The sequence below is a fragment of the Pinus tabuliformis genome, chromosome 2_2 (genome assembly GCF_031772625.1).
Source record: "Pinus tabuliformis cultivar Carrire ecotype Pingquan chromosome 2_2, CPIR1, whole genome shotgun sequence".
Lineage (NCBI taxonomy): Eukaryota > Viridiplantae > Streptophyta > Pinopsida > Pinales > Pinaceae > Pinus > Pinus tabuliformis.
In genome coordinates, this window is record NC_142300.1 from 954,957,484 (window position 1) to 954,969,706 (window position 12,223).

A 12,223-nucleotide genomic window follows, 5' to 3' on the forward strand; every position below is an offset into this window, starting at 1 on the left:
AAATTAAATTTACTTGTGAGCCACTAGTAAACAAAGTATCAATCTTTTGATGTTTGGAAATAACTCGAATATGGAAAAGCTCATGTCTTTTTCTCTCATTTTCTTCATCAGTAATGGATTGTGCTTCAGAATTCTTACCTTTTATACCTGTGGCTACAATGGTTGTTTCATCTCCCGAGTTTGACCCCAAATCTTTCTGAATAGCTGCAGTAACAATCTTCTTCTTTTTGCCCTCGAACTTCTTAGGTCTCAGCTCTGGATGCAAAATCCAACAATGCTCATCATCATGCCCGTCCTTTTTACAGTGAGTGCATGAAGCTTTGCTTTTCTGTGCAGTGTTAGCCTTCCTTGCTTTCAATTTCTACTTTCTTTTCTCCTTGCTCTTGCTTTCAGTGGGTTGGGATGATCCCCCAACTTCTGGATTTCCATTCTTTCCTCTAGCTTCTAGATGAGTAGCTTGTACAGATACCTCATCTATACTAGTGGGATTAAACATGAGGATGGTATGCCTCATGTAGCTGTGTAGACCACCAATGTACTTCAAAAGAGCTTCTGGTGAGTCTATTGAGATTCTTAGAAGCAATGCTATCTTTCTAAATTCTTAAGTGTACCCTTGCACATTTTCCCTTTTAACTGCCGAAGAGTTTGCCAACTCATCATGGCTTATTGCATGTAGGCCAATGGATATAACTACTTTTTGATTGCAAAAACAAATTCACTCCAGACAGAGATAGTCTTACCATGTCTTTTCATATCAGCTTGGGTTCTGCCTTCCCACCAAACCAAGGCAGTGCCTCCTAGGCATAGGCTTGCCAGCTGAATCTTGCTCTGGTCTGAGTCGATGTTCTGTACTCTGAAATAAACATCAAATTGTCTAATCCAATTATCCAACTTTTCTGCATTTAACTCTCCATCATATATAGGAAAATCAAATTTAACATCTAGCTTGATTAAATATGCTTTCGTGTTATGCACAGGGCTATTAGGAGGTGTGAGGAAGCTTTCCTCTTTCCCTTTTCCTTTGGAGTGGTCATGGAAGTGAGACTCATCTTCTTCTTTGTCTTGTTTAGAGCCTGATGAATCTTCATCCTTGTGTTTTCTAAAGTCCCTATACATTTTTTCTACCATGGACTTTATGGATAGGAAACTTTCTATGAATTGAGGGTCTGGGCCCATAGAACCTTCCTCTGACATTGTCTTCCAAGGATAGACTCTCCCAATTTTAGGATTAGTTTTGACCAACTCTCCTTCTCCTAATTTGAGCTTTGATCTAGTGAGCATTCAATAACTAAACCAACACAAGCTTGTCTAACCTTTACAACCTAAAGCTCTGATACCACTTGATCTGAAATCACCCTTGAGTGACCTCAGTTAATTAATTATTGAATGAAGGTATTACAGACTCATGTGCTGGTGTGTGTCTATGTCATTTTAGGCAACAGATCAATCAGATTGCAAAATGCACAAACACTGGGAATATGGAAAACAATAGAGAAACACAGTAAGAAAATATAAGAACACAACAATTAATAAGGAGTTCACCCTATCCTCCAGGGCTACGTCTCCGGTCCAGCGTTCAGTGGTGGCCTTCTTTTATTGTTTCTTTAAAGCAGAGAATTACAATGAGGAGCTCAATCTGAGTCTCCTGAAACAGAATTGCTTGGTAGGGTGGTTCTTGGATTCCCCAAGCCACTAGAGTGCACAAAATCTTTGCCTTACCAGCTCTTGACCTCTCTGGTCTTTAATGGGAGGAGCCCAATGTGGTGCTCAGTTCCCCGATAGATCCTCTCAGGGATGGCTCGATGCTGCATTATGCTGCAGGTCAGCTCGGCTCTCTGTCTTTTTGCTCTTTGATTTATTGTCTCTTTGTTCTTTGTCTTCATCTTCTTCTTTCTTTGGTTCTTCCTCTTGATGTCCTCTCTCGGGGTCCGTCTGTTCTCTGTCTCTGTTCATGGCTTTAAAGCCAATCGATCTCACGACTGTTCGATTCCCTTTCCACCTCCGTTGGATCGCCTGCTACTGTTCACTTGGAATTCCCTGTCTCTGCGTCATGGTCATCGAATCACAGGGAGTGGCCACTTGTCCTCTCACGAACTGCGCTAGCTTTGCCTTGTCGGTTCGGTTTTTTCAGTTACGTCGGGAAATGACTCATCCGCCACCTCAGCAGTCAAATCAAACCTCAAATCCTTATACATTGCGACTCAATCCCCTGTCAAACCGGTTCTTTCATCGGGTGCATTCTCAGCCATTAGATCTGGAGTCCCAGAGATCCGACGTCATTCGCTCATTTCGCGCGGTTGACTTGCTCGACCATTAGCATGCGATGAGAGGCAGTTTTCTCTCTCCTTCGCTTACCATGCATCGGGCGTTGAATGGAATCGCTGGATTTCAGCCAAATTCGCTTACCGCCTAAGGGTGCCCCTGATAAATATCGCCAGTTTTGGAGAGTGGGTCCCGCCTTTAGCCATTAGCGTTTTCCCCACGGTTTTCCCAGCTTCCATGCGACTGAGCGCTCGGGGCCTCTCCTTCTCGAGGGGTTTTGCCCAACGATGCGCGTGCTAATCATGCATCAGAAACAACCTCCTTTTCCCAATCTGGGCTTCGCAGGTGCTAGTTTCGCCTCCTACGCGGTCTCCATGGGCCTCGGTCAGCCCACTTTGACCGAGGTCCTCATCGTTCCTCACTGGCTGCCAACTGCCACTGTTCAGAGGTCTTCCTGATCGCTCTGTGTTCATAATTCTTTGAAGTCTATCTTGTTTTGGTACAGCCATGGTGTTTTGATTATTCTTCATGGATCCAATTCAGATCACTATCCTATTCAAATTTGAAAATCATGTAGAGAGGTCCTATGTGGTGTGTCAATGTATCTTCCACCATGTTTGAGCCTAACACTATTTTTAAAATTCTGACTTGTTGATATAACATACTCAATAGGTTATGCCATTTATTGAGGTTACTAGATGCTTCTTGAAACCACAAAAATTATACTATTTTTGCTTTGATACCTCTCTCTTATATATCCAACCACCCCAATGGCATGTTTTGGGTGTTGGAGTGCTCCAAGTTCCTTTCACAAACTTATAAATTTTCTCTAATACCACTTTTTAGTGTATCTAGTATCCATACTACACCCAAGACACTTTGATTTTAACTTTAATCCAAATATGGTATGTACAAAAACATGTACTTAGGCTAATAGTTATGTTTGTACTCATGTAGTTGCTAATGGTTAATTTATTGAATTTTTATCCTTTCAGGTGATGGAAAGACATTTATGATGGAGACTTTGCCACTAAGAGCTTAAGAGGAAATGCTTAATTTGATGAACAAAGCATTTTGAATAGAAAAATGGCTTCGCTTATGGATTAGTTTCTTTGAGATATATGGTTGCAAGCTATGTGTTGCAAACTATGTGATCTCCTTAGTGATGAGAGGTATGTATATGAACATACGTGTATGCAAATTGACTTCGTATAACCATAACTACAAATATTGATTCTATATTTTAGGTGCTCCATTCTTATGGGTCTTTACAAGACCTTATAACATCTATATGAGAATATATTAGAAGCCTTTCCAACTTGAAGACATACGTATGATGGTATTTTTTTCTTGAAGTTTTTCATCTTGAATAAGGGTTTTTGTTTAGATTCAATGATGTTTTTGTAATAAAAATGAGCTAGTAATAGTGTTTAGGGAGGGATCTCTTAATTCCAGACAATATGGAGTGAGAAAAACATTAGAAAATTTTCCATGTATTGGTTGTAAATTCAATCCAATGTGAAAATTATTTTATGTGCAATTGTTCATTGTGTAAAATTTTAAAGATAACAAATATGAAGTTAGCATTTCACACTCCAATTCTTGTTCTTTCATTTTTTTGGAAAAGTATTTCCATATACATCCTAAGAAATTTACCAGAAAGGAGTTGAGGAAATGATATGTAGTTAGTACCATGTACAATTTTTCTCTTTTGTCTGAAATTCCTCATATAGTAACATGTAACACAAATTTTCTTCACTAATATGATGGTACATTTTGGGTAAATGATTTATATCATGTTTTTTTATCAAGATAACATAGTTTTTTAAACCATGCTAGCTCAATGGAAGATCACTTTCTTTGCAAGTAAGAGGTTGGTGGTTTGATTCCATCTTGCCCTAACATTAATTAATTATTGAAAGAACAAAAATATTCACATTCTATATTTATTTCTAAAGAGAATTTTTATTATCTCTAGAGAGACAACAACTAGGATTAAAGACATATTGTCTCTATAGAGACAATAACTAGGATTAAATACATATTATCTCTATAGAGAAAATATGTATTTAATTGTAGATATAGCATAAACTGTAGCTTAAGAAACAATAATAGTTGTGTTATATATTATTTTTTATAGAGACAATGATTTGAGACACTCACAATGTTTAAGACAGTTTACCAGTTTTTTTTTTGTCTCAAGTTAAGACAATTTACTCAAAATTTGTCTTAAAGCCCCCTATATGTAGTAGTTGGATAATTATAAGCATATGCTTAATTTAATAACTCCTTAGAAATTATCAAATTAGTTTTATTATTTACCATGTTATAATTATCAATATGGTAATTTGAACAAAAGTTTCAAGTTTATATTATTGCTATTCTTTCCTTGTGGCAGGTTAATAATCTTAATACTGTAAATTTCGATTAAATTGATATCATCAGTTAACTACTTTATTATTATTATTATTATAAGATGAATAATAATATACCATATTAATTATTATTGTTGTTATGTTAACTAATTATTTTTAATATATGCAATTTTATTAAACAATTAGCTAATACCAAATTATGTTATGTTGAATGTTAAATTGGTTAACCTATGTATCATTTAAAAATAAATAACATCATATTTTATTAAATAAATATATTAACAAAATTATATAAAATGAACATCAAAACAAACACTTAGTTTACTCCATAATATGTCAAAAATTGATCAAATAATTGCTTGGGGTTTTGTAAATATATTTTTTCTTTTGCCATTTGTAAAATTTAATTTAAAATTTGAGTACATAATTGGTTTTGGTCGTGAGTGGAGCCTCAACCTTGAATCAAAGGGTCTTACGAGTTGGCGAGAGTTTTCTCCCATGTTAAAAATAGTATTAATAATAGTTCAATCCTATTTAACTTATATAAATGAATTATTATTTAATTTACATCAAATAAAATTAGCATTATTTGATACTCTTAATAAATTATGGTACAATTTGTCACAATAATGATAAGATATAGAATATCAATAGATATAAAATCAAACGATGTTATATAAACTATCTAATTTATACAAATATATGTTAACAAATTATTTAAAATAATTCTTACACTATGACCTGATCTTAACATAGCGCACACATATGAACTGATCTTAACATAGCGCACACATCATTTCACATTAATAGAAATCCTAAATCCACACTAGAAAAACTAAACTTAACTTGCGAGTAAGTAGACAATCTTAATATACACTTCATAGCACAACTTAAATGACTGAGAACGTGAGGAACTATAAAAGCAAAGTGACTGAAAGATATAACATGGTATGTAATAAACATCAAAAGCAACTTTTAATGAAATGGATTAGTTTAGAGGTTTGCTCAGTAGTGTTGGGATCATATTTGATGGCAGTCTCGTTGAGATGGAAACAATGGCCAACTTTCTCAGAGATATATTGCTCCACTTCATGAACTTGCGCTTTTCATGGCTTTGCAATGCTCCACCTGTGTGTCATTAATAATGTGTTTATCAGCGATGGCCACAAACATGCGTGGAAACCTCAAGTCCTTAATAAGTGGAGCGTTAGGTCCCATTGCGTTGGTGATTGAATGATCTGTGGTTGCTAGGATACCCACTGGTATCATTATTAGTTAAGAAATTATTATTTCAAAACATAATTAAGTTTTTCAAATAGTTTGAAGAATTTATCGACCATTCCTCGACTCGAAAGCATAGAGTTAGGTGGAATCTCCATCTTGAATGCGCTTCTTTCAGATTTCACATACCCAGGATGTATACTGTTGACACCTAATCATAGGGATTGGGTGAACAATTGTAATTAGTGTAAATAAATAATAGAGAAGATGGAGAGTGACCAGGAGATGAACCAGACAATCACTCCCTGTTGTATATAATAATGAACAACCTGAATGAATAATATGAATCGATTTGAGGAGTTACCTCCTGGGGTGACATATACAAACACCTCCTCGCACGCAAACATGATGTAGTAAATCGACCATGGGAGTGGCGAGCCACTTCGAGAATGAGGTTTCCCCTGAGTAACTTCACCCATTAGAAAGAATCAGCTGAAATCGGGTACTGACTAAGCCACAACTCCTCGATCTCTTCACAGGCTACTAAACGGAGCCATAGAAGAGCCCTAAATGAGTTGTCACACGCTGTGAGGAGGAGATGCTCCTGAGCGAGTTTGAAATCCACCAAAATGCATAATGAAGTATAATAAGTACCTTCAAGAGCCACAAGAATGAAGTATAGGTTGATGATGTTGGTGCCATTGTCATAGCAGTGGGGAAGGCATAAACTCTTTGTGAAGCCACCTACTAGAGAATCAGTCGACATCCCCACTATCATGCTCTCTACCACACAAGAATTCATGCATTCACCGCACTTAAATTTCAAATTTAGAATTTCAAATAAAGGATTGTGCCCCAAGTGTGCTTTAATTGAGTTTCCCTAACAGAACGGTTTTGTCAAACCTTCGGGAGATGCAAACAGGAGTTGCAGCGAAAAAGGGGGTTGTCGGGAAATCAAGAGACACCGTAACTATTCCCATGCTATGTATGACCATCACCCATGACAGCGTCCCATCCATCTCCAAAAAAAAGTCATGTTATAGACTACTCCATTTTACTTAAACTATTTTGACATTCTAACTTACTTAGTTAATGTATTAAATGTAATTGGTGGGAAATATATTTCAAACTCAGCTAGTCAAGTGGGAAATTTCAAAATTTGAAATTAAATATGACAGAGAGAGAAGCATGAAAATTTAGAAAATCTACAGCGATCACCCACCCCTCGTATTGTGTTTTAGAAAATCGAAATATGTAGCTTGGCTTACCTTCGCAAATAACCTGCTCCAAGCCGGAACACCAATAGTTGCTGCAGATTCCGGATTCCCATGTATTGGGTGGGAATTATAATAGTTTGCTTCATCCTCCTCCTCCTTTGGGAAAAAAATTCAAAAAGTGGAATTATTTGCACCGCCCCTTCTCTATAAAGAATAATTCGCTTCGCTGCACAGTTTCATGCAAAGTGAGTGATGGGAATTCATTGTGCCAAAAAGATTATGGGCAAAAAATCATTCAAAAAGTTGTGCATTCCATTATTTCTATCACCTCCTTATACTACCCAAACAACATATCCATGACTACCCTATTGAACCGACCCATGCTCTTCATGTGTTGTCGAGCTACCTTGTCATCAGTGACGAACCCCTTCTCCTTCATATTTACTAGGAGTTGCCGCATCTCGTCAGCCTTCTATGCCCTCAAGTAGGAATCAACCAAAGTGACATAAGTGGTAGCATTGGCCTTCTAGTCATAGCCCAGAATATCAAGCATATATTTTCCGGCCTCCTAAAGCATTCCACCCTGCCACAGCCCCTGAATGAGAACATAGTAGCTATAGGAATTGGGCAAGCACCCCGAGGCCTGCATTCTCATGAAGACCTTGAGGGCGTCCTTGGGCTTTCCAGCCTTCGCATAGGCTTCCACGATGGCAGTGTGTGAAATGACATCTGACATCCTCGACTTGTCCTTCATGTATCCAAAAAGCTTCATGGCCTGGAGGGTTAGCCCATCCTAGGATAGGACTTCGAACATCTTGATGGCCTGTGTAACAACCCCGAAATAAAAACATGTAATTAATCAGATTAATCATGCGATTAATAATCAACACTCAATTTATTATTGAGATGGTATTGAAGTGATTTTAGATAGAAAATCAACATTAGATCTATAAGAACTAAGTAATGAGAAACTTTCCAAGTTTATTCATCTGGAGTAGATTGCATGTTTTGCTAAATATTGATTTCTAAATGATAATCCACTAAGAATGATATAAATTGTAAATTTGAATTTGTTTTTTAAGGGTAGTTGGTAACTTGATGAAATCATGACACTAATAGTACTCATAAGATAGCATAATGCTAGAGGGATGTTAACTAATGCTAATTCATAGTTAGCATTCATTGTTTATATATGTAAACAAAATTAATTCATGATAAGAATGCTTATAATGTATTGTTGTTCTATATTTGATAAAGTATTTGATGATTCTCATATTAATGATGTTTCATGATATCATGGCATGTGGTAGATGGATATAGTTCTCATGAGATGTTAATGATGTATATGTGGTACTTATTTATTTATTTGGTATGATAATGAAGTTGAATGCTCATGATGAATATGATATGCGTAGGGATAATGATGTTATGATATGAGGTTATAGTGACAAGTGCTTTGTTTATTATGTCATGTCATGATATATCTTTAATGCAAATATGTTGATTTTATAACTTATGAGGGTGTTTTATGATGTGAAACATGTGGTAATCGCATGCAAATTTTACGACATGCAAGAGAATGTAGTTCTTTACTATTTAGAATGTTGTGATAACAATGATGAATATTCTCATGATGACAGATTATTTTCTATAATACTATGACGGTATAGATAATGCATTCGTTGCATGTTGAGGTGTGATGATTGACAGGACTCTCACAAATGGGCCGAGAGGGTGGTTTATTTGATGATCTTGTGCAAGCCCATACGCATGAGGGAGAATAAGTAACACCATATGGGCTGGGGACAAACTCAATCAACACTACATATGCCAGTGGTTCCTTTGTCTTGTATAGCTTTTGATGAATAGCTCTTGAGGGATATGGTACCATCTTGAGGATGCCAAGTGCCGGATATTGAAGGCTAGGTGCCTTCAAACACAGTTTCATAATTAATTGAGTTAAATAGTTCACCCTTATGACTGTTTAAGACTTGGCGCCATTTAACTTTGCAAATAATTTATAGAGGAATGAATAGTTTTACGTAGATGCTAAATAAATGAGCACGAATTTTATTGAGTTCTCTTTCAGCTGTTAACGCGCATGATGAATGGATAATTTACATTTAATGGTATGGGATTGTTAGCATTGTTCTAATTCGATAATCCCACTTGCTGATATGATTTATTGCTGATACGATTCGTAATCCACTCACAATTTATCAACTAATTAACATCAAATTTCAGAAATATGAGTAGAGACAACTTACCTGTGGAATGCTAGTTAAATTCTACTAATTGCAACAAGTCTTGGGGACGACTCTCCACCCTACCGTAGGCTCAATTGCACAAAATCTTGCTGCAACTGGCCACCCCCGAGCCCTCAATCAACGTACTACTTCCAGGGAATCCTTTGTCTTGTATAGCTCTTGATGGATAGCTCTTGAGGGGCTATGGGACCATCTTGAGGAGCCCAAGTGCCTAATATTGTAGGCTAGGTGCCTAGTATTGGATTGGGATGTCGAAGTCTAGTGGGGGTGTAAGGAATTTGATGCCTGGAGTTGTGCGCCTTAGTAGTTGTGGAGGGAGTGGGCCCACCTTGCGAGATGCCCGGAGACATTGAGCACTGTACCGAATGCCTGCCTTGGGGTAGATGAGGTCTGAGTCGGGCGTGGGCATTGGGGCCAACCTTGGACTAGGATACAGATCGAGGAGGCTTATGCCTGGTTCGAAAAGTGGGAAAAGGACAGAGATTCCTTGGGATTTCCTGGGTGTTGTGAAACTTTCGATGCCTGCTAGTTATACTAGTTTAGCATAGGGTGTCGGCGAACATGAAGTAATAAATAACAAAATAAAATGTTAAATAATTCAACTTAACTTTGGGATGAAGTTCCTTAAAGTGGGGGAGTATGTAATGTCCCTTAATAATAAATAATAAATAATAATAATAATAAAAATAATAAATAATAAATAATATAATATAATATTAAAATACAAGAAAATAAATAATAAACAATAAATAAAAAATAGTAATAGTAAATAAATAATAAATAATAAATTATAATAAAATAATAAATAACAATATGAAAGCTCTATATAAATATAAATAAAAATAAATAGAAAAATAGTAAAAATAATTAAAGCTATCAAAAAGTAAAAACAAAAGAAATAAAACAAGAAAGCAGTAAAAATCAGTAAAGCTATCAAAAAGTAAAAACAAAAGAATAAAACAAGAAAGCAGTAAAGTTGCATGTTGACACATAGAGTGTGTGCATGTGGTTCCCCTTCTAATGTTTGCTCTATTTAATAGATGGTGAGGAAGATGAGAGGCATTCCATCATTCCATGATTCCATAATCCATTCTCTTGGGAGAATAGTGTTGTAAGACAAAGGATTCCCTGGCAGTAGTACGTTGATTGAGGGCTCGGGGTGGCTAGTTGTAGCAAGATTTTGTGCAATTGAGCCTACGGTTGGGTGGAGAGTCGTCCCCAAGACTTTGTTGCAGTTAGCATAATTCAACTAGCATTTAGCCCTAAAATCATAAGTGAGAAACATCATCACCACAGGTAAGTTGTCTCTACTCATATCTTTTGAAATTTAATGTTAATTAGTTGATAAATTGTGTGTTGATTATAAATCGCATGATTAATCTAATTAATTACATGTTTTTATTTCGAGGTTGTTACCACCTGTTGAACGAGGTGGCCGGGCTCTTGAATCATAGGCTTCTTGTTGAAGGAGTCCACGGGGCTTCTTCTTCTATTCGTCGTCTAAGTCGTCATTCGAGGCATTGTTGGAATTGGCTTGGATGATGAGATTTCGGTGCTGGGGTGCCCTTTCGAAGGGCAATTTTGTGGAGTATACCGTTATGTATGGAGTGATATAAGTCTCAAGGATTGGAAGGATTTGGTATTTGAAACGAAGTTATGGATATCAGAAGATTTGAGTGTGAACGAAGGAGGAGGAGCAATTGAGAATTTTGATAGAATCAAGGAATTTAAATGAGGGTGGTATGATAATAGATGCTTATTGATTCCAATGGCGGTTGATAAATGACACGTGAAAGGGCGTTGGAACAACATCTTACTCGTTGTTATGGCCAACTGCAGCAGAGAGCCGAAGAGTGAATATTGTAGCTATTAATGAAAGTGTTTGTTTCGATTCGCTAATATTAATTGTACGTAAACAAATTGAAAATTTGAATCTATTTTATTGCACACTAACATTAAAGTGGGGTGGAAAATATTTGTGTTTGTTAAGGATCAAGTTTAAATTAACAAGAAACTGTGAATTTTATTATTAATTTAAAAATTAAATAATATAACTTCATGTTCATTAGAAATTGTGATGAAAAGCATCAATGATACATCATATTCATGAGCAACGAATTTAAGAAAAAAACCTAGTTTAATATAAATATCAAGGTTATACTCATTAAGATATGATAATGGTTAATTTTTAATGTTAAAATACCATTAAAATATGATTACAAGTTTTAATGATTATAAGTAGATGTTGTTATTATTATTATTATTATGTATTTCTTTAATTATGACTATAGATAATTTGATAATTTGTGGAAGTGATTAAATTAGGTATAGAAATCAAGTCTATTTTTATGTGAGAATTTTGCAAGTTAAACATACAATAACTTCTAATTTATCCATGGCTAAGATGTTCTTATTCTTCTACCTTATTTCAATAAACTAACAAAATTTTACTTTTTAGCTTTTAATTCTTCATTTTCTACTTTCCTTGCTTAAAACATATAAAAATTACAAACATTTTAACCTTATCACATAACCTTTTTTATAAATAGTCATTATAATTGTATAACTCTATTTTATATTAGTTATAAACTTATGTTGTAATTATATACTACATTAAGCAAAATTATAACATTTTAAAACTAATAGATTCCTGTAATGTTTTTCTTAGTTAAAAGACAAACCTTGCTAATCCAAACAATTACTAGATAATGAATATACTCCCTATGAGATAGTTGAGCCTAATGATTAATTTCTCACCTAAAGAATGTAGCCAAATAAAATAGGTGCCTACCTTTAAGGGAAAATTAAGCTTAATAAAGTAAGGAATAGGTACATAAAGTGCTCAATAAATAACTTATTCCAAAAATTAATTAGGATCATG

General features: G+C 35.4%; 2 pseudogenes; both read right to left on the bottom strand.

Moving 5' to 3' along the window:
* Nucleotides 1–5,599: 5,599 nt before the first annotated feature.
* Nucleotides 5,600–6,624, bottom strand: LOC149196385 (strigolactones hydrolase CXE15-like; annotated as a pseudogene).
* Nucleotides 6,625–6,724: 100 nt separating this feature from the next.
* On the bottom strand, nt 6,725–11,154 carry LOC149196386 (uncharacterized; annotated as a pseudogene).
* Nucleotides 11,155–12,223: the final 1,069 nt, after the last annotated feature.